At 39.3% G+C, this 27,009-nt stretch overlaps 1 protein-coding gene and 1 pseudogene across 1 annotated transcript in view; both read right to left on the bottom strand.

Moving 5' to 3' along the window:
* Positions 1-27,009, bottom strand: part of AVEN (apoptosis and caspase activation inhibitor) — a 166,584-nt gene that overhangs the window by 94,962 nt on the left and 44,613 nt on the right. The window lies entirely within an intron of this gene.
* LOC123943876 lies at positions 4,260-5,391 on the bottom strand (annotated as a pseudogene).

The following is a 27,009-nucleotide window of genomic DNA, read 5'->3' as shown; positions in this document are numbered from 1 at the left end:
ACCACTCCTATTTTAAATATTTCTAATGTTTTACATATTATCTCAAACTATGTTCTTCACCTAGCACACAACAAGCTTCTGGTTAATTTTTCAGGATAAACAAGAAAAATAAAAGGAGCTTTGTAAGATTGGCTCCGGGGGGGTGGGGGGGAGGTCAAAGAGCATCTAGCCAATGTCTACCCCCAGTTCAGCTTACTCCTCTAAGAAAACATCCTGATCTCTCCCAGTGAAATTAGCGACTTCCTCCCACATGGAAGCCCCATTTTACCTCTTCTTCGATAACAGCTTTAATACCTATCACACTAAGGGCAACACTGTTCATTTATATGCTTGTCTCCCTCACTCCATGCCTGCCAGCTGCTTGGGAACAGAGGTTATCCTTAGTTACCTTTATACATCCAGTGCCTAGAACAATGCGGATATTTTAGGTGTTAAATTGTTCAGCTGAAGACCAAAGAGTCAACCCTATCAAATTATAGATAAGAAATCTCTCTGCAGAAACGATATAATTATTTTTAACTTTAGCAAATGTATTTCTTGTAAAACATATTTCATTTTTGTTATTTGTAAGAATTTCTCCTAGGAGAGAAATTGAGAATTCAGTGGCATGTGTCATGGAAAGAACCAGAGGCTGGGATTCAGATTCCAGGGGCTCTACTATTCGGCATGCTTCCTGCTAACCAGTCACAAGATCTGCACCCCTGGGTAAATACCATCGTCTTTGATGCTCAGCATTCTCACCTAGGGGATGAGGAGCCGGACCATCCAAGAGCCCCTCCTGCCTCTGAACCAGCAAAACCAATACATTTTTTAAAGCTTTAAAGAAATTTGAACACGTCAAAACCCATTCATGGAAGCTTTTAAGGAAATGATGCTCAACCAGGTTTGGGAAAGAGGTGGAGGAGTACACGATATTCATTCCTAGAGAGGCTTTTCCCAACCACACCACACACAGAGAGATCAATGTATCAGTTTCTCTCCTACCTACCTAGAATATCTGCAAGGAGAGAATTTATTTATTTTTAAGATTTTATTTATTTATTTGTCAGAGAGAGAGAGAAAGCACAAGCAGGGAAGCAGGAGGCAGAGGGAGAGGGAGAAACAGGCTCCCCACTAACCAAGGAGCCCAACGTGGGATTCGATCCCAGGACCCTGGGATCATGACCTGAGACAAAGGCAGGCGCCCAACCGACTGAGCCACACAAGAGTCCCGAGATTTTATGACGAATATGTGTTGCACGTAAGTGGCAGAGACTAAATAAATAAATAAATAAACAAACAACAAAGTGAGGTTAAAAACCATCATGTGAAACACAGAAAAAGATCTCTTAACAAAGATAACAAGAGTATATTGAGTCTCACATATAAAGACTATACTCTCATATGCCTCAAGTTTTTGAGAGGGTAAGAATTACCAGATCACTTTCTTCAACACCCTCTCTCTCAAACTTCCCCTTCCCAAAGCTGCTCCTTAACCAGCTTCCCCAATTTCAGCAAATGGCCTCTCCATCCACTTATTCAACCAGACTAGTCAATCTCCTAACCAAACCAGACTTTTGAGAGTCATTTTCAACCCTTCACTGTCCATCATACCCAGATACCCAACTCATTGGCAAGTTCTACATTTTATACTTCTAAAATACTCCTCTCCTCCGTCCACTACTCTCCTTTTCTACTGTTAGTACCTTAGTCTAAGGTTAGGGACTGAACGTGTGCTGCCAAAATTCTTACGTTGAATCTCTAACCCCCAGTGTGATGACATTAGAAGGTAAGGCCTGGTGGTAATTAGGTGCAGATGAGGTCACAGCAGTGGAGCCCCCAGAAGACACGTGAGCATCCTCTCTCTGCTGTGTGAGGACACAAAAAGAAGGCAGCTATCTGCAAGCCAGGAAGAGAGTCCTCACTAGACCCTGGTCATGCTGGCACCCCGATCTCAGACTTTCCAGCCTCCAGGACTAGGAGAACAAAGGCCATTGATGAAGCCATACAGCCTATGGTATTACAGGCTAAGATAGGAACCATCACATTTTGCCATTACAATAATCTCCTTACTGCTCTACGAATTTCTTCATTTCTTACCAGGCGACACAGGACTCAAGACAGATCTTCTTTTTTTTTTTTAAAGATTTTATTTATTTATTTGACAGAGAGAGAGATCACAAGTAGACAGAGAGGCAGGCAGAGAGAGAGAGAGGGAAGCAGGCTCGCTGCTGAGCAGAGAGCCTGATGTGGGGCTCGATCCCAGGACCCTGAGATCATGACCTGAGCCGAAGGCAGCGGCTTAACCCACTGAGCCACCCAGGCGCCCCAAGACAGATCTTCTAAAAGCACAGCAAATCATGGCGTGCTCCTGCTTTTTAAAACTTTAAGTTTTTCCGTATCTTTCTGCATGCCATCACATAGTTCTGATTGAGATTACTGACACTTATTCATGTCCCCACAAGAATGCATCTACCATTTCTTACTCAAAGTGCACTACCCTAGAATTTATCCAAGAAGTTTCATATATCACTACCCAATCCTGGGGCCCTTCTTTTACACCTCTGTCCTTCAAATAATTTACAAAAACATTAAATGAAAACGGTCTCAACTCCTGGAGTATGCCCAAGGTTCCTCCATTCTAAGAACTGCCGTCTATTCCCATCATTTTCTTGCTGGCTCAAACAAAAGACCTACTCACATAAATGTCCCCAAGATTATTTACATATTTAGCTATTTATTAAGGCTTTTAAACTAGAATTTCAGGTATAAACCTTATCACAATGTATTTTAAAATCTAAAATACAACCTCCAGGGACGCCTGGGTGGCTCAGTGCGTTGGGCCTCTGCCTTCAGCTCAGGTCATGATCTCGGGCTCCTGGGATCAAGCCCCACATCGAGCCCCACATCGGGCTCTCTGCTCAGCAGGGAGCCTGCTTGCCCCCCCCCTCTGACTGCCTCTATGCCTACTTGTGATCTGTCAAATAAATAAAATCTTTTAAAAAATAAAATAAAATGCAACCTCCACTTGTTCTAGTCATCCATACAGTTATTTATTTCTGAAACCACGCTGCCTTTTCTTCACTCGTTGTTCACCTAAGCATCCAAGTATTCCACTTTTAGAAAATAGATCTTCCATCCAGATCTGTCATCACTAATAGCAAATGTTCAGAATTCCCTCTGGAACTTTCCTCACAGATAAAAGGCTAACAAATTGCCAGGCTTTTATTTCGTTTAGTGCTTCTCCAATTTCACCCTTAACTTTTTTTAAAAGTCACAATTGCTATTTAGTTCAAACCACCCACATAAAAATTCTTATGAAATAGTTTAACCGTGAAGCTGATAATGACTGAATCAAAATTTGGGTCTCCCTAATAGGGAACAAAGAGCACTAAAGAGAGAACCATCCCATTTCTTGATTGGATTATTTGTTCTTTGGGTGTTGAGTTTGCTAAGTTCTTTCTAGATTTTGGATACTAACCCTTTATCTGATATGTCATTTGCATATATCTTCTCCCTTTCTGTCAGTTGTCTTTTGGTTTTGTTGACTGTTTCCTTGGCAACAGTTGACTCTTTCCTTTGGTTTTATTGACTGTTTCCTTTCCTTTACCCTGTGCAAAATATTTTGATCTTGATGAAGTCCCAATGACAAACCATAAGAGACTCCTAATCTCACGAAACAAACTGAGGGTTGCTGGGGGGCGGGGGGATAGGGTGGTTGGGTTATGGACACTGGGGAGGGTACGTGCTATGGCGAGTGCTGTGAAATGTGTAAGCCTGATGATTCACAGACCCGTACCCATGGGGCAAATAATACATTATATGTTAATTTAAAAAAGAGAGAGAGAAAGAAAGAGGGGACCACCTCAAACAGTTACACAGTTTTTGTTTTTGTTTTGAAAAGTTAAAAATTCCTTAATTTTTTACTTCTGATACCACTACCACAATTTACAAGGCAATACACCTGATGTAATGAGACGAAAAAGACAAAGCTACAACAGATAAAGACCTCAGGAATGCACATCTAATTGACACTACATTGCATTAATCAACAGCTACACTTTTTGCAAACTGTGGCTATGACAGTCCTGAACAAGAAGGGTTTCCTGTTTAAGCTGCAGTAACTTTTCTGACTATGGATCATCGTTCCTCCTGTGGCAGATTTTTACAGTTCCTCTAATGCATTTGCGATGACGGTCTCAAAGTAACCTGCAGCTTTCCTGACAACTCCTCACTCTCTGTCCTGGTAAGAACTGTATCTCTTTTCTTCTGAAAATTTTTTAGAACCTGCTGCTACCATATCCACCACTTCCACCACCAGATCCATAACCACCACCATAGGGACTGCCCGAGCTTCTTGCACCAAAACTGCCTCCCTTCATGGGTCCATAATTTGATTGCTGTTGTCCTCTATAATTCCCAAAATCATTAGAGTTCCCACCACCACCATAGTTACCTCCAAAATTTCCTCCTTCATTGTAACCATCATATCCTCCACCACCACCTCCATATCCACCTCCTTGGTTTCCATATCCTGGTCCACCACCTCCATAGCCTCCTCTACTACTGTAACCAGGACCACCACCATAGTCGCCACCATCACCTCCAAATCCATTATATCCACCATCACCTCCTCCGTAACTACCTCTGCTGCCACCACCACCACCATAGCCTCCTCTTCCACCAAAGTTTCCACCACGGCCAAAGTTACCACCACCTCCAAAGTTTCCTCTACGACCCATGAAGTTGCCAGATCAACCTCCACGACCTCTTTGTGATCCAGCAGACTGCATTTCTTGTTTAGAAAGGGCCTTCTTCACTTCACAATTATGCCCATCAATAGTGTGGTATTTCTGAACAACAACTTTATCAACTGTATCATGGTCATTGAAAGTTAAAAAGGCAAATCCTCTCTTTTTTCCACTCTGCCTGTCTTCCGTAACTTCTATGGTTTCAATCTTGCCATACTTTTCAAAGTAGTCTCTCAAATTATATTCTTCTGCATATTCTTTAATACCACCAACAAAAATTTTCTTCACTGTTAGATGGGCACCAGGCTTTACAGAATCCTCTCTGGAAACAGCTCTCTTTGGTTCCACTACACGCCCATCAACCTTGTGTGGTCGGACACACATTGCTGCATCCACCTCTTCAACACAAGAGTAAGTCACAAAACCAAAACCCCTGGAATGTTTTGTTTGGGGGTCCCTCATCCACACACAATCTGTAAGTGTACCCTATTTTTCAAAATGTTCTCTTAAACTATCATCTGCAGCTTCAAAGCCCAAACCACCAATAAACAGTTTTCTCAACGGCTCTGGTTCCTTTGGATCGTGACCCTCCTTCCCCCCAACAGCAGCGGCGATGGCCAGAGTCGGGCTGGGGGTGACCAGGAGGCAGTTTTACCTCCATTCTGAGACCAGACTCACCTCTTCCAACTCGAGTTCAATATGGGCAGTTTTGCATGAAAAAGAAAAATAGCATTAAAACTTGTGTAAAATGGGTGGTTGCACTACATTATCTCTGAAGTCCCTTCCACCACTAAAATTAAGTTCCATAACAATAACGACAACTGCTGACATTTGTTGAGCACTGGCCCTCAGTGTCCCGGGCACTGTGCTAGGAGCTTTCCACAGATCATGAACAGTAGGTCTAGAAGCATGTTACCATAAGACACTTCTCTATTTTAACTCCCCTGACATACAAGGGACATAAATGGGACACAGACCCTTTCTAGAAAATGTCTCTGGTATAAAGGAAAACAGATATGGAAGCCCCTAATTTATGGGGCTTGCTTTGTTCCCTAAGATTGGGAGAAGCTGACTCCAGTACGAAGTTGTTCCCTAAAGACCGGATGCCTAGAGCTGCTGAGAAGGGCATCAAAACAAAAACTAGAGCCCATGCAACTAGTCCTGCTGGCCCAGGGAATGGCTCCTTGCCAGACTGATGAAGACACAGCATCAGATCCCATCAAGAAAGCAGGCATGATCTCCACAGAAATGAACAGCGACAGAAAGTTCAAGAGCATAAGCAGCATTCTGATAGACCTGGAAATCTTAAGGGCCCTGGTAAGAGGGATCTAAAAGTACAGAATGTGGCCATGCCTAACGTGTAGTCTTGTGGCCACGTGATCATACTTCAGTGTCCCCACTAGACTGCAGGGTTCTCAGGGACTTTACCACCTTTTTTTAATCTACCCTCAGGGCATAGCTTAGTCTAGGAACCGAGGCACAAGAAGCACTTCATAAATATTTAAGGGGAACTATCAGTAACGCATCTTCCCGGAACATATTTATTCCACTTACTGGGGTGTACCTGTGAAGTCAGAGCTTTCTAAAGTGAGGTCTGGAGACCTCTAGTGGTTGTCTACTGTTCACCAGGAGAAATCAAACTGGAGGGCAGAGCGAAAAGGGCCAAACTCCAAGACACAGGGTAAGTCCTGAGCTGAATGAGACAAGGGTGTTCGGCCTGTGATAGAGTAAAAAGCTAAAGAAATTTTAAAAAGAAACTTTTTTAAAAGTCCAAAAAGATAAAAATGCCATCTGTTTGTCTGGAGGAGACACATCTGAAGAAAGCAATGGTTTCCTAATCATCCATTTTATCCTATACTACCAGTAAACCTGGTTTGTATCTCCTCAGCATCCCATGAAGTTTTCGGTTTTAGCTAAATATAAATGACTAATATTCTAAAGCATATTTGCTGTTTGACAGACTATAAGAGAATAAATTGGAACAATTTTGGAGAGAAAAAAAATCACCCCTTTATAAACTCTTTGCATGGAAGAGAAGAAGGAAGCATTCATTCTATTCTATATGCAGTATCCTTTCCTCAAAGACAAGCAACTCAGAGGGTCGTCCCAGTCATCTGCTATCTCTGAAACTGCAGATCTCATTTTGGTAGAATATTGGTGATGCCAGAGAGGGACCACTCGCTCAAACTTCTCCTGGGAGTCTCACACTGGAAGGGAAAATCTCCATCATCTTTTTTCTCAGTAAGGACTCTCTCTGGATTCTGGGCTCTGGAACCACATTCCCTGGATTCCTATCACAGGTCAATGCTTTACTAATTAAGTAAGCCTAAGTTACTTAAGCTCTCCACATTTATAAAACAGAATAGTCTCATCAAAGCTGTGAAAGTAGATGAACTGTACATTCCAAGAACCTAGTAATGCCACATACCTAGTAAGGAATCAGGATGTATTTGCTAGATATCCCAATTAAAAGGCTAAAAAATGATCTAGAACGACCCAAGTAAAGCCAACAAAGATTCGAGGTCGTTAACAAAGGCAACAAGAAAATAGATTTTAGAAAGCGCTTGCATGATTCTACAATACTTTCTTCAAGTGCAACTTTTTTTCTTGTCTTATTAACTGAAAAATCATCACACTCAGTTGAGATTATGAAAATTTAATCTACCCTAGAGATAGGTAGTTGCTTCAGAAGAAATCTTTAACCACAAATCCTACTACTTAAGACCTGGTGAACATAAAGAGAGGACTATTTTCTAATTTTCTTTATAAAAGCTGTTATAATTTTTGCAAACCCTCAAAAACAACTGTGAGCATACTTAGAGGTGTGGACCAAACATTCGTGCAAGGATGAACTTGGGGGGGGGGGCGGTAATCATTCATCTTATTATACATAAAGCCCTTTAAAAATCTATGAGGCTTACAAAACTTCTAAGTTGTTTGGTCAACTTTATAATGGACATGGGAGTTCAGATCAAATATAAAAATGAAGGCAGTTGCAAAAATGGGAGATGAGAGTTGAGACAAAGTTTGCTCAACAAAGGCAAACTGCTTTATTATATGCATCAGAGGAAAAAAAGTCCATTTCCCTGAGATACTCACTCCTTTCCCTCATATGACGGAGGCGGGGGGCGGAGGGGCAAGCCATCTGCCCATCCAGCTATTTGATCAATTAGATATTATTCACAGGGACAACTCCACGCTTTGGGAGAAAAATAATTCATACAATGGCTGAAGTTCCCCTATCTTTCTGGTTTGGCACTCTATAGGGTCACTGCTTGAGTCAATGTTTTTCTGTTAATTCAGTTTATACTTAGTGCTGGGAGATAATGATTGGAAATAAAGTCAGGACTATACCCAAAATACACTTCTAACCTATTAGTCTAGTTCCTTCTATAGTCACTCTGTCACCAACTATATGATGTTCTATAATAGAAATTGCACATTTGCAAAATGCCCACCCAATGTTGATGTTGCATTACAAAATATCAAGAGGAAAAAAATCACAGAGATAACTTACAAAGGAAAAAAGAAGCCTTTTTCCATTCAATGTACCTGTATGTAATGGTCATAGTCAGGAACTCTTCACCAAACTTTGAGTAAAGCACATCTGTAGGTAATAAAACCCACATAACTTTGTTCAGCAAGATTTAAGAAAGGACAGGCATTTAAAGGGATGACTGAGGGATGCCTGGGTGACTCTGTCAGTTAAGCGTCTGCCTTAGGCTCAGGTCATTATCCTGGAGTCCCAGGATTGAGCCCAGCGTCTGGCTCTCCTGCTTGGTGGAGAGCCTGCTTCTCCCTTTGCCCCTCACCCCGCTCAGTGCGCTCTCTCGCTCGCTCTCTCACTCTCTCTCTAATAAATGAAATCTTTAAAAAAGTAAAAATAAAGGGATAATTTGAGAACATAAGAAAGTGCTACACAAAGCTACCAAACAATCATGTGATAACATGACATACAGCAGGGAACAGAGCCAAGAGTGTACCTTCTACAAACACCTCTGGAGAGCAGTATTCTAAAGTCCTCCACAGAACTGGGAGCATGGTTCTCAGCAGTGCCCTTGAACCTAGCTATAATGTCCATCTACACCTTTTCAATGGTTCCCCATATTCCACCTTCCCCATTGGCATTCATCTAGCCAACTTAAAAGATGGAGAGGGAAAAAGAAGGGGTAGGATCAGAGAGAAACAAGAATCTGAATGACAATCAGTTTCAGTAGGGGACAGCGTTTATTCCAGGCCCTTCTATTACTACATTCCTGGAAAAGTCAAGTAGATAGCCAAATGCTCTGCTTTTTCAGGAAGGAATGAGAGTTCCAGTCTTATAAGAAAATAAAAATTCACAGGAAAGGAAAAACCTGGTATTAATGGAAAAATTATAAAATAATTTCTACAATCGCATGTAATTACATAATATTGCAGTCCCTGGCTTCATTTGATTTTTACTTCTCTATCCTTCGATCTTCACAGAACTCTAAGTCACAGTCACATGTCGAAGCATGGCTTAGTCATCAATGCTTTGAAACTTGGAGTATTTATTTTAATAATGCTCTATCGTTTTTGAGAAGATAAATAAGAGGGTCTTTTTCAGCAATAAAGTAGAATGGATCCTGGAATGTATTTGAATTTGCCCAGTCCAAAATGTAGCCTCAATAGCCTGGGGACAGAGTTTTGAACTACAAAGTCCAGGACGAGTCATGAAAAAACCTGCACAGGGCAATGAACCTAGCCACTCGTAACCACATAAACTTACATTCTTTTTCAGTTATTATCATGCATAATGTTAAGTGGGGAAAAGTTCAAGAAAATATTCTAGAGATATGTTCTCTTATGTAGATATTCATATAATAAGTGTGTATAGATGACTACTCTAAACTGAATTTTACTTCATCACCTGTGATTATCTAAGTTAGTGTTTGAAATTTTAATGCCTAATAACTAAATGTAATATACGGACTTTGCCTAGATTCTAATTCAAAAAAACCTAGGTCAAAAGACTATTTCTGAAGGATGAGAAGCCTGAAACAGGCTGGATAACATAGGACCCCAAAGAATGATTAACAACCCCCAAATTAACTACTGTTCATTATAATTATCATTAGGTGTAATCATGGCACCGTGGTCATGGGAGAAGGCATCCACACATGCTAACATATGCAGAGGTGGAATGCGAATTGCTCTAAATATCTCAGCTAAGAAAAAAAAGTTGAATGAAGCAAATGTGGCAAGAGTCTTGATAATTATCAAAACTGGGTAACAGGTTTATGGAAGTTCATGCATTATTTTTTCACAGTTGTGTATAAGTTTGAATCTTTTCATAATTTTTAAGAACATTTAAAAAGCATTTATTGTCCAGAAATACCCCTAAAAGGATTCTGTGAAAAGATAGGAAAAGAAAAAAAAATCTTGCATTACTTAAAAAATTAAGTACAAAAATTATAAAATTGACATTTTTAGATCATTTTATACAGCTACACAAAATTCCATCTAATATTTTTAATAAAGACTCTGCTCAAATTTTATACTAAATGATGACTCATAATATTCTCTTCCAAAGCAACAAAATGTGCCCAAAAGACATGTAAAAACAGGTGTGCCTTTCACAAAAAGCAGTCTTTTCCCTGCTACAAATTTTTAATAAAAACTCACAATATATTTTTCTATCTCAAAGGCTTTTTAAAAATTTTCCCTTCTTCAGAGAAAGCTACGAGAAACCAGCTCAGCAGAATTTCTGCAAATAATGCAAAGGTAAAATACATAGTGCTTTCTCCCAGCCAAAAGGACGAAAGAGGGGCAGAAAAATGAACATTTTTTAAGAGCGTTTTGGAAGCTTATTCCAGCTTCCTCTTTGCTCAGCTCTCTTTTTCTTCCCCCCAAAATCGTCACTTGACTGTCAAAACAACTCTTGCCCATTCTACCTGATCACATTCCAAAGCGGCAGCTTTTCCTGGATTCTCTTCACAGTCACAAGCTGCTCAGAGAGCACCTATCCAGCTGAATGTGATCATCTGCTCCTTCCTTTTTTCCTTTCAGGGCATACTGCTGTCCATCAGGAGAAGTAATTAATGGGCTGATTATGTATGAAAGCGTCATCCCATCAGTTTGCTGTCTGGTTTGAATAGCTCATATCAGCTCTTCATTCATACCAAGGATGCTCCCTGTCCGGAGAGATGCTAAAGCCATAACTCCTTCGGGCTTTTCTCTCACTAATCACAACCCGGTGTACCAGGACTATGTGTTGCAGACACACAGGGAAGACAGAAGAAACCCCCTCATCCTCTACCAAAAGGAAGCCAAAGGACTGAAAAGTTGGTAAAGGAGAGCACCAGGAAAGCAAGAGAGTGCAAGAGAAAAGCCGGGCTCCGGGTCAGAATAATTCTTTAAAGCAACTTGATTCGGAGGCATGTGTCATTCTGAAATACAGACAGCAGAACTTTTCCAGAGGGTAAAACCATCTACGCACAGGGTGCGGATTCCTCATTGCTGAAACATTCAATGAATTTTTAATAAGTTCTGAACATTCAAGTTGTCTGTGGTCAGATCAACTGCTGTGATCGGATAAAGACAGGCAAAATTCATCCTCTGTCTCCAGAATTCTATCCAAAGGGAATCTTCGTCTATGGCGTGCTGTCTTAACTAATGCTACAGGATTACCAGGAATACAGATAGAGAGGCGCTGCAAGAAATCCAGCACAGTGGTGCACGAACACACGCGAGCGAAGTAGAGAAGGCATTTCAGGTACCGGAGCTTACTATTTCCAGCCAGAATTAGATTACTGAGCTTCAAACACCCCACTGCCAGGTAAGATTTAATTTTATAACATTACTTTATACCCTGACTACCGAAACTAAACCTGGTGCTGCTGTGAAGGAGCCAGGAGATGTGAATTTCACTCAAGCCTCCCTTAAGCTCTATGCAGATTTCAGCCTTCTGAGGTAAACACTTGTTTTTACTTATGCTGCACAAAACCACTCATTCATAACTAGATAAAACCAGCCCCAGAGTCTCACTCATTTTTCACTGGGTATGTCCCATCTTTGTCTTCATTCTTAAGATCCCAATTTTTTTATTGAATAGCTTGGGTAAAAAAAATAAATGCGTGAAGAGAGCCCTGAGCAGGGCACAAGAGCCATTCACAGATGTTATAAACCAAACATGCAGACGTGATTTGTTTCCCGGGGAACTTGGTAAAACAAAGAAATATTAATGCATTTTTAATATTTCTATCAATGCAAGAGAATAAAGCTCAGTAACTGATTTTTATCATTACCAAACAAGAAAAGTGGTGATGTCACTCTCATTCACACTAAAGAAAAACAATCTCTGGCAAACTAAGGTCTGGTATAACAGTAGAACGGGGTTAATTTACCCTAATGGTACTGGGCACGTTGTTGTACCAGACTAAATAAGGACATTTTTCTGATTTAACAACAGAACAAAAAGATGTCTGGTATCTTAATACCTCAAAAGCTTTAACTCAGATCAATGGTCCAAAGAGCAAAATGTAAAGAACTACTGGGGCCATCAGAGAATTTTAAAGAGTACAAGTGCCTTTTAGAAACTCCCTAGAAATCACCCCATAATGGGACTTCTAAAGAGACTGTCTTACATATTAAAAAGAAAAAGCAGAAAAGATTGAATTTTCATTCCCTACATAGATTTCTATCCAAAATTCAACTATATTAGTTTGCATATAAATTCAACAGGAAAAGTTCAAAGCTTAATCTGTTCACAAAGAAGCCCTAAAATAAATAATACATTTCTAATATCTTAGAAGACAAGAGATAAAGGAAACAATAAAAGCAAATCACACTTAACAATAGAGATCATCTGATAATACAAGGAAAGTTATCAGAAGTAATTATTCAGTACTTATCTTAAAAAAACAGTTTAAAATTCTTCTCTTCCATTTCACTAAATTCTTTCCTTTTTTCAAAGCCTAATTAATAAAGTGAATTACATGATCCCTTGACTTTTCAAAACAGTCCATAAAGAACCTTAAGTATCATCTTTTGCATCTGAATTCATTACAGACCTTTACTTATCATTTTCCTGTACTAAAGCAGCAACTTGCATACAAGAAGTGATGGTATAATGTACCCATTTGTTTCAGAGAAAAATCTTTATCTCAAAATTTCAAAATACTTTCTTTGTATACCAGTCCTAAGTAAGAAGTATTGTTTTTTTACCTACATCTGGACTTACCTGAACACTTAAGGATTCTTTCCATCTTTTTTTCCTCCTTATTATGATATCATATTTGATAAACAGACATGCTTTGAAAATAGGCTTATATTTATAAGTGAAAATGTCACTGTTTCAACTCAATAATGGAGTCTTTTTTTTTTAAATTAACTTGGGCAAAAAGTGAGATTCACAATAGTATGCTCAAACAATTTGCTTCCAATAAGTAGAACTGAAGGGGACATAAAATTATAGTCATGGAGTCTTCCAGATTTTATTTACTCACTGGAATGTGCACCAGTTTGGGGACTCTGCTTCTATGACTCCTGATGACCAAGACGGACAGACACTACACCCCCTCCCCTGAGGCCTATGTCAGCATCAGTCCCAGTTTTTCTTTTCTATTAAATCAAGATTTTTCCTCTATAATAATGCATTTGGAATAATAATTACTGAGGTTTAAATAACAGCTTTCTAAAAAAAAATAAAACACACACACATTGTATAGCAGTCTGGAATAACCTACATTTTCCTCTTCATTTTAGTGAAAAAGAAAAAACATTAACTACTTTTTAACACATCATTTGTTAATGATGTGCTGAAATACTGAAAATTGCTTCAAAATCAGCATCTCATGAGTACACATGGATAAGGAATTTTATGCTTGTACCTGAAGACTTGGTTTATTTATAGTTCTTTCCTTGTGTTGATAGACTGAACAATTAAAGAGATTTTGAACATTCTTGGGAAGTATTCAGTGATTGCCTAATTGCTTCTGTAATTCAGAATGTATTTCATGTCCACATATTTTATGAAAGTATACTTTAAAGTAACATAATTGTGTAATATTGGATTCTTGTCATAGAAATGGAGCAAATGTCATAGCTACAATGGTCTTGCAATGGTATCTGTGACTCTATCCATAGATTCTGCTCACTTCAAATCATCCAAAAGTTATAAACTTTTGGCTTAAACCATGAGAAAATAAAAGTAGCTATACAGGTCAAAATAAAGTATATTCATTTAGTGTCTTTGTTGACCTTTTTCAGACCAGCATGTCATCTTTTTCTGAAATAACAAGCAACATAATTTTGCATATGAAGTTAGAAATAGACCTAAAATTCATTTTTTCAGTGTTAACACTTAACTTAAAGAGACTGACATGACATATTTTTAACTCAATTTTTTAAAAAAAGTACTGATACTTGCATTATTATAACTCTCAAATTTTGACTTAGAATTTTTGGAAGAATTTCTCTCATTCCAGTATAATGGTAAAGTTTTTCAAGCTAAGTCAAAAGGGTATTTCAACTAGCCAGTACATTTGTTCCTCATCATGGCTAATTTTCTTTATGAAATGATCAAATTTGAATACGGATGATGGTTCATCATGGAGATTCATCTCCTCTCCAGCTTCTTCCTGCTGAGAGAGAATAATCTTTGGTTTGTGACATCACAGTCTATAGCTGGGGAAGTGGCTGTGATATCAAACAGATGATTATACCCTTTCAGTGTGAACCAGCTACAAAAGAGACACGAGCACTGTCATTTCAAGTCATGTCACAGAGACACTAAAGAGATGCACGACAGGAGCCGAATTAGAGAAGGATGCTCTCATTGCATTTGTCACTTTCACAGCGTCAACTATTAAAGATAAAAGTGCCATTTCACAGCTTACTACATTAATAATTTAAAAGAGGGAGTAAACATCGTGTTAATAAAACTCACAGATGATAAAATGGAAGGAAGGAAAGTACCAGTAAGCGATCAGACAATAATGGAAAAGGAACGTAAGAGAACAGAGGAATCTATGCAAAATTTCACCCTGGTCTCCAGAGAAATACTGCTACTTAAAATGGAAATGAAGTGCTCCAAATGAGAAGGGACTCCTAAGTTATACAGTGATCCCATGACATAAATTAATTAGTGTATAGCATATAAACTAGTGTGATAACATGGGGGCAGGGAGGGGTTGGTGAGCATCCTTTTAAGAAAAACAACTCAAAATAAAAGGAGTATCTCTTTAATAAGCAGAATCATTGTGTCCTATCAAATTCTTCAAAAATTTGCAAAAATAAAAAGAAGTTGGGACTTAAGGCTCAACAAAGAAGACAGCATGAGAGCTCCTCTTACCACCACACACACGTACACAGACCCTCTCTCCTCTACTTCTTAGGCTGCTCTGGCTGCAAAGGACAAAGCAAAACCACCAGTCCTTCTGCACTGAATACATGTAGTTTATTCCTTGATGAGGTGCAGTAGCCCTGATACAAAACAGCAGTCATTTGTCTTAGCCTCCTAGACTCAGAGCCCATGTAAAGGTATTTTTTACATAAGTCCACGAAAAACTACAAGCCAAACGGACATTTGCTGTCTACAGTTGCAGTCTGCTTCAAACAATGGTGTATTCGAGAATTACTAAAGCATCTCCCCAGTCCTGTGTACTGGTTAATGACGACCAGTTGATTGTCAACAGTTGTTTGAAGATCCTGCCATCCCCCATGTTTCACATGGCATTGGAGGCATTCGTGAAATAACGCAAGAATCCAGATCAGTCAGAAAACATTACCACTTTTACAGACCTAAGGCTTGAGGTTACACTGCTGTCGTCAGAATACATACGCCTTCCTATTTACTGCTTATCAGTATATTGATGTTGCATTGAATCATGACTTTGAGTAGCAAAATCTATTCCCAGTTCAATTATCCCAATAAAAATGTTTAGCTATTTCTAGAACTTTCTTGGTACAATAGCTTAAATCTGCTGGTTGGCGCATAACCTAAATCTATCAGGCTTAGTACATGACATGGTTCCACTCTAATTCTTCACCAACTGCATGCCTTCCTATGCGTTGCAGGGACGCAGTCCTCTGCATGCAGTAATTGGGGGTAACCTGTGGTGATATGTATAGAAGAGCTGTCTAGGAACGTTCACAGCACTTCTGGTCCCACTTTTGTTTTAAGGGGGGGAGGGGCAGAAAGAAAGGGAGAAACTTAAGCAGTCTCTATGCCCAGCATGGAGCCAACCTCATGACCCTGAGATCATGACCTGATCTTAAATCAAAAGTCGGACACTTAACCGACTGAGTCACCCAAGTGCCCCTAATAATACCTCTTTCTTAACATTCTGTTCAGTTGTATTGAAAACCCATTTATGTACCTATCTTGCCTACTAAAGTCTTCATCCTCGTGGGATGAGACTCGTGGGAAAAATGAGGACCATGTCTCGCTCATGCTTTATTTCCAAGCACAGGACTAGTTAATCCATAGCTGTGTTAAAATGAATGTGAAAACGTCTCTTAAGACATTCTCAAGTACAAGCTCATCAAAAAGGTGGAAGAATGGGGATTCTAGAATATACCCCAGCTTCATTGGTAATGAGAAAATGGGACAAATATGAGAAAGTCTCAAGGAGGGGAAATTTTTGGAGGAGTAACGCTGAACTAACAACTATAAACAGACCAGCCCTGTCAAGTATACCATAGGATATCATGAGGTTACAAATATGGGATAGGAAATTTGCCCCCTTAGACTTTTGCCGTATTTGATACATAGAAGTCACATTTGCCAAACCATCTTGTGATGCAGAACTTGAGTTGTCCAAAAGGATCTAAATAGGCCTTGCTTTTGAAAAGTGATTACAGAAGGATGTGGACAAGCATTTTGCAAGAGAAATTGAAAGGATACTAACTACAGCCAGCTTTCTGATTCATTCAAAGATAAGAGTGGGGGAAGTACATACTTAAATATTTCACATTTATTCTTGTTCTCTCTATGTGAGGAATAAATCTATGCAAGTATCTAAGTCAAATTTCCTTTGAGTTTGAAAGCCACAGTGTCATCAGACTTATCTGTTAAATCTGTGTCAACAATGGTGATCTCTTTCAAAGCAGGAATAAAGGCTAAAGCCTATGCTGCTAGATTTTCCTTTATGATAGAATTCAAGGTAAGAAGGTACTCAAGCAGGCCAGCATTGCTCTAGAATTCATCAACATGTGTATTGGGGGTAGAGTCAGCTACACTCTCTAGAAATGCTCAGGACACATGGACGAACGCCTTTATTGAGGCTGTTTTGATGTACATAGCTCAAGATTTTTTGAGCTTCGACATCCTATTTTTTTTAGCAGTATTACATTGTTTCAGGCAAGATCTTAGATAAAATGTCAAAACATAAAATACAAAAAAGCAAGACAAAGAGCACATAAAACCTGGTTGGGTCCAGATAGAAAGCATAGAACCCCACTAGCTAGAAGACCCTTTCTCATGCCATCTCTCCTGTACTCTCCCCTCTCTATACTTCTTGGAACAGCTCCTAAAGCGTATTTGTTGTAATTGTTCTGCCACCTAGAGGATCTACAAAGGTATTCTCTATTTTAACACATGTATTTGATTCTATACAGACATTGCCAAATAGCCTAAAACCGGTTTGAGTTATGTCAAGCAATAGCTTTTTCTAGCCCAAGTGGGCACAGGCTGCCAAACACGGCTGCTCAGACATGCAGAATGCTACTCCATTATTCTGTTGTCTCAACAATGACCAAGCAACCAAGACCTAGAATTCAAATAAATTAAAAGTACATAAACAAGGATTAAACATCTGTAATCTGGGGTGCATGGCTGACTCAGCCAGTAGAGCATGTGACTCTTGAACTTGGGGTCATGAGTTTGAACCCCCCACTCACGTAGAGTTTATTTAAAAAAAATAAATAAAATGAATAAAATAAATTCATTCTCCTATTCCTTAAAATAATAAAAAATAAACATCTATAGTTTGGGTTAGACTATTAAAAAAACAGTTAAATCATAACATATGCAGTCAAGAAGTAAGGCACAGAAATGAAACACAAATTTGTCAAAATAGAAGACACAGCTCAGTGTGAAAATCAACAGAATTTAACTGCTGGAAATACCAAGAGGGACCCCCCCCCATAATATTCTTTCACCTGTAATATTATGCCAAACATTTTAGTTGCCTTTAGTTGATTACAGATTTGGGGACTCCCCCCCCCCAATATTTTATTTATTTATTTATTTATTTATTTATTTGACAGACAGAGATCACAAGTAGGCAGAGAGGCAGGCAGAGAGAGAGGGAGAAGCAGACACCCCACCGAGCAGAGAGGCCAATGTGAGACTCAATCCCAGGACCCTGGGATCATGACCTGAGCAGAAGGCAGAGGCTTTAACCCACTGAGACATCCAGGTGCCCAGATTTGTGGATTCTTATAATTTACTTGACCTTGAGAGTGAGACAGAGCTCAAGTATTAGGAACTGTACACCACTAAATGTTATATCTAACAGGATATATTGGATAAAGCAACTTTTTTTTTTAATATTTATTTATTTGACAGATAGAGATCACAAGTAGGCAGAGAGGCAGGCAGAGAGAGAGGAGGAAGCAGGCTCCCTGCTGAGCAGAGATGCGGGGCTGGATCCCAGGACCCTGGGATCATGACCTGAGCTTAACGCACTGAGCCATCCAGGCGCCCCAACTTTTTTCTTTTTTAAGAGGAAATATTTTTTATCCCCCCAACACATGCAATTATGGTGACCCACTGATTATGTAATTTGTTTCTATTCATTGAGCATCTCCAGCACTATTCCTTATTTACTAAGGAATATTTTACTAGGAATTTTTTCAAACAAATGACCAACACCCATGTACTTATCACCTAATTTTAACAAGGATCAATTTTTGCCACTTTTTCATCTGATTTTTTTTTTTTATGACCCCTCCATAAACAGGTCTGGGAAGAAAAACAACTTTACAAATTTATTCCTTGAGATTACTAGGTCAGGAGCCAATTATAATATACATATCTTTACTAAGATTTGTAAGTCAGGAGAGGGAAATTTTGTAGTTATAATTATACAACTATCTTCATTACAAATATTTTATGTTAGCATAAATACCAAGACAGAGACAAAGACATTTTTTTTTAAATATTTACCCTTCCTATCTCAGACACCCAGCGAAACTTTTGAAACAAATGTCCTAGACAACAGAATGACAGGCTAATTTCTTTTCCCACATCATCTCTACTCCCTCTCTTTGTCAACTTCCTGTGGCGAACTGACATCCTACATGGAAGTAAAATAATCAATATTACAAGGTCCCTTGAGAAGAAAACCAGTTCTCACCAGTGATTTCTTATGTAGCAAAGACATACCTAAACTCATGGTTACAAAGGTACAAACGTTACAGCAAGGTTAACATCTTGTAAAATAAATAAATAAAAATGTATTTTTGGCTCAAGTTGGTACCCAAGAGCTAGGAAAGTTGAAAAGGTGCATCACCTCACTGTGAGGCAGCCAGAAAAAATCACCCACTCTCCTTTTTAGAAACAAAATCAACAAAAATCACAACAATAACTATATATAAAGGGAACCCAGAGCCTGGACTCCTTACAGTGAGACAGGAAAGTGTGCCTTCAGGGTAACAGTGGAGAATGAGCTCCAATCTGGTCACCTTAAAAGATAGGGTTTCTCAGATACTCCATCACAGAAAGGTCATCTGATGGACAGCCGACAAATGCTGAAGACAGATTCCAATAACCCTCCCCTCATCTACATTCATAAGCACAAAGACCACTACATATTACAGTCATTTCCAATTTTATAGGTTCACATTCTTTCAGAAGGAGGCTATGACCGCATACCGAGAGTCCGGCTGATGTAGCCCAACCTAGCGGCCATAAAGAGCACAATTCCCATGTTCGCTCTCCCTCAACGACAGTATGAAGGAGAAGGAAACTGTTCCACAGGCAGAGATTCAGCACAAACTGGCATTCCAGACAGATTGGACTGGTAGTATTTCCTAAGCACCCCTGAACGTGTTGTGGTACCAGACTATTTAAAAATTGGAAGCAAAAAATAAAAATTAAATTATACAGACTGGTCTCTAAAGAGTCTGAGAAAAACAGACATCAGCCTGTCTATTCCTTTCCTGTGGTTCCTACACCCAAGGAACATTAGAAGGCTAGAACTCAGAAACATGAAGACCAGTGGAGTAATACTTTCACCCTGAAGCCCCCATTCTGACAAGAGCAAATGTGAAAAAAAGATAGAAGAAAGAGATAAGTGTCCATGTCGGGCCAGAGTAGGGAGTGGGAGTAGCAGAATGAGGTGGACCAAAGAGCACATGATAGGGGGGACCTTTTGGCTTATACAGCCCTCCAGGTTGCTTTTTCATCCTACAAGAGCCTGTTTAGGAAGGTCTATATACTTCAGAATATCTACATTCTTTTTTTTACTCTGAAAAAGTCATCTCTGCTTCCTCTCTGCATAATAATCTGACTATAGTTTACCCCAAAGGACACAACACTAAGGTAAATGACTCTCAAATTCTCCTCCAAAATAAAAATTGAATTCACTGGGGATGTCTACTACTATAATCCAAACACCACACTGTCCATGAACATATAGAAAAGAGACTTATCTGAGCCACTCACCTCCAAGGAGCTACAGCTTTGTTAAAACTCAACCTATAGGAGTTTTACTGTTCCCATCTGAAAAGTGAAAGACCTGGACCAAATGCTATCTAAGATTGTTTTCAGAGAGTGCATTCTATGCTGCCTTTTGAGGACTGAAGGGAAAAAGACACCCAAGATTCAGAACTCACCAACTTCACTCAACTAACAGCAGTTAATTTGGCATGCTAGGGAATCTTAAAAGGCACACACAGAGAGGCAATAGGGACCTTAGTGATCAGAAAAAAAAGCAATTTACATGTGGCTGTATATTTTCCTTATGAAAACTGCTGGTCAGTAGAACAGCAGGACAATCCAAGAAATTTTAAATTGGAATTAGAAGAAACCATTCAGATGAACACTAACTTGCTCTAGCTAGGAATTCATTATGTGATGATAGTTTATTCTCTGCGTTTGTTTGTTTGTTTGTTTGTTTTAAATTCTCTGGCTTTCAAAACAAGAAACAACTCACCTTTTCACTATGATTTTGGGTATTGGGGGGAAAAAGCTTAAAGATAACAGGGAAGAAAATACAAAATATTATAGCTGAATTAGTGCTTTTTTAAAACAACACTGTAGTAAACTAGCAGGGCTCACAGCAACCAGGCACAGGGGAGAGAAGGTACCAGGATATCAAACACATAGAGCTAAAGATACAGGATTTTATAGTTACACCAGGAGCCGTAAATTCTTATTTGGAAATTATACTGTATGGTTAACAGACACGCATACTCCTACATGGAGTGGATTGAATATCTTTCTGTTAGCAGCATAGCCTTCAAGTACCCGTGCACTGGGAATGCTACTTGACAAGACCTTACCAAGCAGCCTGTTCTAAAAATGATTTCACTTTGCCAGTTGCTTTACTTCTATAAGGGTGCCCTGGTATACAGTCCCACACACAAGCACCCCAACAGACTCCCTCCCAAACAACATTCTCTCCAAGCTCTCCCACTGTGGCCTCGTGGCCATACACGACATGAGCACAAGGTACGAATACTAAATGTACAAGAATAGGTTTCCTGGGAGCAGTACCAGGAGAGCAGGCAAAGCAGAAATGAGTACATAAAAGCCTCAGGCATTACAGTACTTAGTCGAGTACCTAAATGGGAAAGAAAAGAGAATAAAGAAGCAGAGGTCTAAAGATAAAACTTGCCCCACAACCTGGCCCATTTTCTCATCACCTCTGTACAGAGAGAGAGCCCCAAACTACTTCCTGCTCTAAGTCAAGGTATGGGTAATTTCCTTAGCAAGTTCCCAGATCGCATTTATACCAAACACCAATTAAATCTTCAAGGATAGTATGAAAATTACTAACTTGCAATACCATTGATACATTTATCTCCTACAGTAAAATCTAGCCAACACTAAACAATTAGTTATCACTAGAGCCTCCAATCAAAACTCATAAAATAAAAAGACTAACCTGGGATTCAGAAACACTTTGCAAGTTAAGTCTCTACATTACTATCAGAAGCAACAAATCGCAAAAATGCTCAGTGGGCTACTGAGGGTCAGCTGGGTTTATGTAATCCTATACATCACAACTTCTATGGCATCTCCAAGCCCTGGCATCAATCCCTCCTGTTTGTTTTTTTTTTTTCTTCTCAGAATTATGGGGAGAAAATATCTAAATAAGAAATCCAATAGGTAATGTGAAAAATATTAATATTAGTGATGCCTTGTCATGTTTCTGCATATAAAGCAGATGAATTTCATTTACATGTACACAGCATATAGAGTTTAACACAAAGTATCTTTTTTGCTTGAGCTAATAATTACCAGCAGTCAAGGAGAACTCACTTCTATATTAGAGCTCCTGAGTACCTCTGTCATAATGCAAGTCAGAGAGATGAAATGAATCCGTATTTTGTTTTCCAGATTTTTCAGTTTAAATGACACACACAGCTAGTAATAAGGGTAATGTTTCCATTGTCATGACCAGACCAAAAGGTGTCAAACTATCCAACAAAGAAAATTTTTTTAAAAGTAACCGAAGGGTGTGTGTGTGTGTGTGTGTGTGTGTGTGTGTGTGTGTGTGTGGTGTGTTTTGTGTGTTTTGTTCTTTGTTCTTTCTTTTACTACAAAGTGAGGGCAGGGGGAAATAATTATTCCCAAACTATGAAACAACTCATTTTCTACACAATCTACCAGTAGAGCACAGCCAACTGTGGGCAGGAAGCAAGAGTTCAGCATAAAGAGTAATAATGGGTTTTCGAATCAGACTGATAGAAATTCATAGTACAGTTCCATCATATACTAATTATGTGACATCAGGCAAGATATTTAACTTCCTTGAGTTTAATTTGCCTCCTCTATAAAACTGTCTAATACTGACCTTGCAAGGTTACTTTGAAATTAAAATGTTATACTTAAAGTACCAAATACCCAGTCGGGGGCTCTATAAATAAGAACAACTGTAACACATTTGTTTGTGCCTATACCTCATCAACCCCTACTCCCCAAATTAAGATAGTTACTATTATTCAACCTAATCCAAAAGTTGGCCCTGATTTATTTCCCAATAATGTTGCCTTCTCCATTGCAAACTACTACAATATCACTCCCTCTCCATTTGGGCCTCCACTCCGATGACCCCAAGACTTAGAAATCCTGTCCCTGGGGGAGGGAGGCAGGAGAAAATGGAGGAAATTAAAATATTTCTGAGAACAGCTCATTATTAAATCTGTTCTGGAGCAACACAATAACATAGTTAAAAAGCCAAATCTCAGTTCCAAAGGTGAAATGCAATTTGACTATTAAATCACTGCCACAGAAGTCACTTGGAATGTAGCTAATCATACACACACACACACACACACACACACACACACACACACACACACTCACGCACAGGCACCTTCTTTCTCAGTAGCCAAAAAACGCTATAAAATAAGCATTTTGTAACTGATTAATGAGGAAGAAATTAAAGTCAATAACTGATGTTTTACCTTGTTTCACAAATGTAACCTCATAACCCTATTTGGTTTTTTGGGGGGTTTTGTTTGTTTTTTAGGATTTTATTTGTTTATTTGAGAGAGAGAGATCACAAGTAGGCAGAGAGGCAGGCAGAGAGAGAGAGAGGGAAGTAGGCTCCCTGCTGAGCAGAGAACCCGATGCAGGACTCGATCCCAAGACCCTGAAATCATGACCTGAGCCAAAGGCAGAGGCTTAACCCACTGAGCCACCCAGGTGCCCAACCCTATTTGTTTAATATAAATACATCCACTCTTCAAAAAAATGAACAGAAGGGTCAGTGTCACAGAAATAAATATTTATCATTCACACTTATATACACATTTATAACTCTGCAAGAAACCATAAATGAAAAAAGGTCAAGTAAGTATATGGTCTTTACAGCTTGACCTCTTGTCTCAGGCAGTTCTTGGCCTTACTCTTAGAGAGCTGGTTCCCCCAAACCTTTAGAGAGAAACAAGGTATTGGCATAGACTCAAAATATTTCCCCCAAGATATTTATCATTTACTGTCATTGCCTTAATTAATGCCCAAAATTCCTTGACATTCCTCCCTCTAGTAGGTGAAGCTTAATCCCCATCCCCTTGCGTATGAGTAGGATCAAGTTACTCCCTTCTAGTGAAGAGAATGGCAACTAACTACACTGGAGAAACTTGGCAGATATCATCTTAATCAAATGATCAAAGTTAATATTGTTAATAAGAAGTCATGTTGATATCACGTGTCCACTGATGTGACCCAACAAGAAAGGCACATCATCAGCCCCCAAAATCTGTAACTTCTACCACCAAACCATGAGATCAGAAGGACCCAAATTGAGGGACATCCCACAAAATACCTAAGCACTATTCCTCAAAGTGTTAAGTCCAGAAAAGACTGAGAAACTTACAAATTAGCCGAAACTAATCAGTTAAATAAATGCAATGTGGTATCCAAAGTTGGAACAGAAAAAGAACACCAGGTGGGGAGAGGGTAACTGGAAAAAGTCAAAGTCCATAATATAACAATGTTAATTTCTTATTTTTTATAGATGTACTATGGTTACATACCATAATAACATTAAGAGAAGCTAGATGAAGAATATATGGAACACTCTGTACTATCTTTGTAATTCTTCTGTAAAATCTAAGAAGAATTAGAAAATAAAATGTTCAGGGCACCTGGGTGGCTCGGTCAGCTCAGGTCATGATCCCAGGCTCCTGGGATCCAGCCCCACATCGGGCTCCCTGCTCAGTGAGGAGCCTGCTTCTCCCCCTCCCTCTGCTCCTCTGCCTGCTTGTGTCTCTCGCTCTCTCTGTCAAATAAATAAATAGAATCTTAAAAAAAAAAAGAAAGAAAGAAAAGAAAATGTTCAAAAAATAAATAATTGGTCCTTAATGTCACTTAGTAGTAAATGAATCCATTTACAAGATATTCTGCAACTTGACCACCTTTCTCACTTGTTGAAACAGATTCAGGTCAGGCTACAAAACAAGGTGCTTTTCACTGAGGGCCATCTTCTCAAGACTTCAGGTCTTAAAAAGGAGATAACTCTAACAGCAGATGCACCACATCACACCCCAAAACCGCACACAACAGCTTACTCATCCATTCTGCACGCTTTATATCTGTGAACTGTGTGCTGTGCCATATGCTAAGGATAAAAAGATCTACCCTCAACAGACATACCATTCTCCAAACAGCAGAATGCCCGAAAGCCCAGGGTCCTGATCATCTGACAGATGTGACTCATGTTTCTGCCACCGTGGAGGCAGAAATTCATGATAACAAACTTAGCATTCTATTAATGTTGGTTATTCACAGTTATTCATGATAACCTCAAATAGCACTATAAATTTTTATAAAGATTAAACTCTTTATAAATAGAAGGCAATGGGGCACCTAGGTGGCTCAGGAAATTAAGCATCTGGATTCGGCTTAGGTCCCAGGGTCCTGGGATTGAGACCCATGCTGGGTTACCCACTAAGCAGGGAGTTCCTTGCCCCTCTGTCCCTCCACTCACTGACGCTCTCTCACTCTAACAAATCTTTAAAAAAAAAAAACCAGAAGGCAGAAAACTTTCTATAACCACAGAATTTGAAAGGTAGATACTAAAATCACATAAGTTATTTACTTACAGGTAAATAGATAAGTTAAGTTACCTAGCTAGCAAGTAGTAGATGAAGAGATGAAGAAAACAATTAAGCTTTCTAAAACTTCATGATTTTAAAAGACCAGAGGCAACATTCAAGGGACAGTAGTGACCCAGAGGCTCTCTACCAAGTTCTTTTCGCAAGTGCCAAGTACACCTCTGAGAGGCAGGTTTAAGCTCCAGAAGAACGCTCACCACAGAGCAGTACGTGGACACCCTCACTGTTCCATCGGAAACATACGGCACACTCAGTCACAACGTCAGCAGGACATACTGATATTTCATTTACATCAATTCTACTCTTAGATAGCTGAGAATTCAGAGACCAATTGAGTATCTTCATAACAAGTCCTGCGAAGGCATCCTTTCCATCCATTTCAGGTACGACGACACACTGGAACACATGATGGAGTATCCTACGGGTGTTTTAATCTTTTGAGGATACTACCTTTTGCTCAGAAAAGGTTTTTTTTTTTTCATCTAAAATATCCAATTAGTTTATGACATTGGCTTTTCTCTTACTTCAACAATGTTGGATAGAATAGGCCCTAGGATGATTAGCTTTTCTCCCCTGTCACACTTACATAGCATATTCTACCCCAAGTTTGCCTTTCTTCACCTGTAAAATAATTGACTTTGGTATAGCACTTTATAATTTTTCAAATAATTCTCCATGACCCTCACAACCACCCTGTACTAAAGCAAGGCAGGTATTATTTCTAATTCACAACTTTTAAATGAAAAAAATTTTTAAAAGGTTTTAAGAGTTTCACTCCTTTAAGAACATGTACCTAATAAGTGACAGCCAGAACCAAGACCCAGATCAGCTGACAGCCATCGGTCAAGTGCTCCTTCCATTCTACTACCAGAATACATTTCCTACACTGCAGTTACACTACACTGACTTTACTTTCATAATCTTTTTTTTTTAAGACTATTTATTTATTTGTCAGAGAGAGAAAGAGAGAGACAGCGAAAGAGAGAGCACAAGCAGGGGGAGTGGAAGAGGTAGAAGCAAGCTTTCCGCTGAGCAGGGAGCCCGATGCAGGGCTCCATCCCAGCACCCTGGGATCATGACCTGAGCTGAAGGCAGATGCTTAAGGACTGAGCCACCTAGGCAACCCTTTACTTTCACAATATTAAGGATTATTAATCTTAATCCCAATTCAGAGCTTCCGAATTCATCTGTTTCATGCTTTTTATATTACAAGAGGCTCTACGCTGACCTCATTAAAGGCTTTGCCAAAATAACTTTTATTATTCTTAAAGATGTATTTATGTTAGAGAGTTAGAGACAGAGAGAGAAAGAGAGAGAGAGAACATGCAAGCAGGGGTAGGGGCAGAGGGACAGAATCTCAAGCAGACACCCCCTTCCTGCAGAACCTGATGCGGGGCTCAATCCCAGGACCTATAAGATCACCACCTGACCTGAAACCAAGAGTCAGACACTCAACCAACTGAGCCACTCAGATGCCCCTCTTTTTTTATTACTATTATTACAGTAGACCTTATTATAAAAC

The sequence above is a fragment of the Meles meles genome, chromosome 6 (assembly GCF_922984935.1).
Source record: "Meles meles chromosome 6, mMelMel3.1 paternal haplotype, whole genome shotgun sequence".
Taxonomy (NCBI): Eukaryota; Metazoa; Chordata; class Mammalia; order Carnivora; family Mustelidae; genus Meles; species Meles meles.
This window is presented reverse-complemented; position numbering and strand designations above follow the sequence as displayed.